At 46.3% G+C, this 4,134-nt stretch overlaps 1 non-coding gene across 1 annotated transcript; it reads right to left on the bottom strand.

The window, feature by feature from the left end:
- Positions 1–2,283: 2,283 nt before the first annotated feature.
- Positions 2,284–2,356, bottom strand: TRNAC-GCA (transfer RNA cysteine (anticodon GCA)). The gene has a single exon. It is a non-coding gene; the product is annotated as a tRNA-Cys (tRNA).
- Between the last annotated feature and the right edge of the window lie 1,778 nt (positions 2,357–4,134).

Below are 4,134 nucleotides of genomic sequence, written 5' to 3'. Positions count from 1 at the left end.
TGGGCTTGTAAACAGTCTCCAAAGAGATGTTGGAATGATTAACTTGACTGGGCTCACACTGCTGGTGAGCATCCCCTGGCTCCGGGAGGTACGGTAGGATTTCAGAGGGAAGGCAAGGAGGGCTCGGATTTGCAGGCCCTCTCCCCACGCACATGCGTGTCTGTGTGTCTCCAGAGTCGGGTCAGGGGAATCGAGGGCAGGGAGGTTTCATCTCTGGTCTGGCTGCGAGCTGCCCCACAGAGATGGGAACCCCAGGCCCCACCCCAAGGCCACTGCTGCCTTACTTCCTGCTTTTCCTGCTCCAGCTAGTCATGACATGAAATTCGAAAACCAGTCACCAGGCTGAAGAATGCAAGGTATTCAGGTCATGAAGGACATTGTTTACAAAGCACCAGGAGAACGCCGTCTATACGTGAGATACTCCCCGCATGTAATAATAGATGTGAGCTCCAGCCGTCGGGCTGCTTCATCTTGCGTTTGTCCGATTGTTTCATCACAGCCAGACCTGTCTGGAGTGAGGCATGAAGAAGCTCTCTCTTTTTTTTTTTTTGCTTTAACTTTTCAACAAGACTTACCACTGGAAATAGCAAGAAGTGAATCAATCCATCAATCAGCTGATCCAGCACCTATGTGGTTTTGCTCGTCTTAAAATATACGTTTATTTATCTCAATAACATGTAGTGGAGATAAAGTGCTTTGTAAGAACTGAGGCATTTTATTCTTCCTGTAAAGACCTACACTAGAGACATGCATTATAGCAGATGGCTTGTTCTGCCATATACTCACTTGTCATATGTTCCTTTATGCTATTGGTTCATTTTTTAAAAAATATACTCTGTAGCAGGGGTTGGTAACCATTTTCTGTCAAGGGCTCAATACCAGTCAATGCTAAAGGAAATCAGTCCTGAATGTTCATTGGAAGGAATGATGCTGATGCTGAAGCTCCAATACTTGGGCCACCTGATGAGAAGAGATAACTCGTTAGAAAAGACCCTGATGTTGAGAAAGACTGAAATCAGCAGGAGAAGGGGACCACAGAGGATGCGATGGTTGAATGGCATCACCCACTCAATGGATATGAGTTTGGAAACTCCGGGAGATTGTGAAAGACAGGGAAATCTGGTGTGCTGCAGTCCATGGGGTCGTAAAGAGTCAGATATGACTGAGCGACTTAACAACAACGCATAGCACACACTGTCAGCTTTGTGAGCCGTGCACTGCCACACGATGACTGGCCTCTGCCTCCTCAACAGGACGGCAGCCAGGGAAGGCAGGTGAGCAGGGGAGTGAGGCTGGACTGTGCCCGCGCTGGGTCCCTGCTGGGCCCCGCAGACCAAGCCAAGCTGCCAGCAGAGTGGGGGGTGAGGTGTGCAGCCTGTATGTGGTTGCAGCTGAGTGTCCTTTGTTGGGGGAGTGTATAATTTCCTTGGTTCTGTCTCGTTGCCACAAAAATTTGAAATGATGGATGGACCAGCATTACAGCCCTCAGACGGACCAGCGTTTCAGCTCTGTGTTACAGCTTAGTTTTATTTAGAAAGTAAAGGACAATAGATCCTTGAGGCATGAGGGCATGCCAACCCAAAAGACGTGAAGAGAGGAGAGACCCCTGGCCCAATTTTGGCTGCTCTTTTTATATGTCTTTTCTCCTCCCCCTGAGCCTGCCCTATGTGAATTGGGCTAGCCAGGAGGGCTGTTTGTTTTACCTGAGGTTCTCACTTCGGTCCTCAGACCCTCCTTTGTTCTATTTTTGTGGGCTTTTCCCTTTCTTGTCTTTTAGGCACTGCCATTCTGGACTCCTTTTTCCTATTCTAATTACCTAACATTACCCCCTCAAGAGTTAGGATGCCCAATTCTTTGGAACTAGGGGCATCGAGGCCTCTCTGGCTATTTCCTGTTGAACTGAGATGTCGAGGGGCATTGGGCCTCCCCCTCTTGCTAGTCTCAAGCCTCCAAGTCCTTATAGTGCTGTCCATCTAAGGGTGAGTGATATTTTCCGTGGTTGGCTATAGTTTTATATATCCTTGTTGAACTGGCACTGCATGCTGTAGATTGTTGACCTGGTCAGAGACACAACAGTTTAATTGATAATACATGGAGCAATAATAAGCAGCATCAATATGGTGATAACAGAGATTAGTAGGGGCAGTGAAAGTGTAAGTGAAGTCACTCAGTTGTGTCTGACTCTTTGCAACCCCGTGGACTGTAGACCACCAGGCTCCTCCGTCCATGGGATTCTCCAGGCAAGAATACTGGAGTGTGTTGCCATTTCCTTCTCCAGGGGATCTTCCTGGCCTGGGGATTGAACCCAGGTCTCCCGCATTGCAGGCAGATGCTTTAACCTCTAAGCCACCAGGGAGGCCCCAGGAAGTAGGGGCATTAGCCACCTCCAAATTTCTCATCTCCAGGAGGATTCCCCTGGCACCCTGAGAACTCTCCAGCTTGTTCTTTGAGGTCCTGTAGGGTCTGAATGTTTTTATTGAGGACTGTGAGACTTTCTTTAACTTAGCTGGAGGTATTTACCCAGAAACAACACGTCTCATTCAAGATGGCTCAAGTCCCTCCTTGTTCAGGGATCAGGAGATCTGTCTCCTGTCTGTTTTGGAGTACAACCCCTGCCAAGCTGTGCTGCCTCTTTAGAGCTGTCCTGAGAAGTCTTATCCCCAGAAACTTAATTTTGGGGGTGTTCATTAGAATGGCACTCATTTGTAGTCCTGAATAGGTATCTGAGATCTCCCAGGGGCTCATAAGGTATTGAGTGTCCTCTTCTGTTTTCTTCAATGGCTTGACTCATGAGTAGTGAATCCAGGAGGTGCCTTGACTGCTGTGGGGGTAAAAAGTATTACAAGGTAGGGGCCCTTCCATGTGGGCTGGAGTTGAGCCTTTGGGGACCCATCTTTCCAGACTTTAATTAGGACTTGAGTCCCTGGAACATATAATGGTGACTCTTTATCGTTTGGGTCCTGGTTGACATCCCACAAGTGTATATCCTGTTGGAATTGCCCAATGGCCATGGTATAAGACTGGAGGGTCTGAGCCTTTGGATCTAGGAAGAGGCAATTGACATAAACAAAAGGTCTCCCATATAGCATCTCATAAGGACTAAGACCAACCTGTTCTTTTTTTTTTTTTTTAGTTTAATTTTATTTATTGATTTATAAAAATTTTTATTAGAGAATAGCTGATTTACAGTGCTGTTAGTTTCAGGTGTACAGCGAATTGACTCAGTTATACATAAACACATATCTGCTCTTATTTAGATTCTTTTCCCATAGAGGTCATCACAGAGTATCGAGTAGAGTTCCCTGGGCTATACAGTAAGTCCTTAATAGTCATCTATTTTACTTTTTATTAAATGTTTTGTTTTGTGTTAGAGTATATCCAATTAATGTGACAGTTTCAGGTAGACCAAGGCAAAGGGACTTAGCTACACACATATACACACACACATATATACACATATATGTATATACATGTACATATATGTATATATACACACATATACACATGTATCCATTCTCTCCCAAGCTCCCCTTCCATCCAGGATGACTGCTGCTGCTGCTAAGTCGTGTCAGTCGTGTCCGACTCTGTGCGACCCCATAGACGGCAGCCCACCAGGCTCCTCTGTCCCTGGGATTCTCCAGGCAAGAACACTGGAGTGGGTTGCCATTTCCTTCTCCAACAACCTGTTCTTTAGGGGCAATACGGGTGCGGAGGAGAGCATTTGGTAAAGCCTCCTTCCATCCCAGGGAGGTCTCCTGGGTTACCTTTTTTATTGCTGATTTTAATAATTGGTTGGCTCTTTCTGCTTTTCCTGAAGACTGAGACCTCCAGGCACAATGGAGATAATAAGTAATGCCCAATTAAGAGAGACCCCTTGGGTGACCTTAGAAGTAAATGATGTCCCATTGTTACTTTGTAATGACCTGGGCAGACCAAATCTCAGAATGATTCCATGGAGCAGTTTGTTTTTTTTTACCACCTCCTCAGCGTTCTCAGTCCAGGTGGGAAAGCCTTCAATCCATCCTGTGAATGTATCTATCATCGATAATAGGTATTTATACCCTTGAGAAACTGGCATCTGGGTGAAGTCCATCTACCAGTCCTCTCCTGGATAGGCCCCACGTCGTTGGATGG

This window comes from Bubalus kerabau, chromosome 4 (assembly GCF_029407905.1).
Source record: "Bubalus kerabau isolate K-KA32 ecotype Philippines breed swamp buffalo chromosome 4, PCC_UOA_SB_1v2, whole genome shotgun sequence".
Classification (NCBI taxonomy): Eukaryota; Metazoa; Chordata; class Mammalia; order Artiodactyla; family Bovidae; genus Bubalus; species Bubalus kerabau.
The sequence above is the reverse complement of the archived record's forward strand: the minus strand, read 5'-3'. Positions and strand labels throughout refer to the sequence as shown.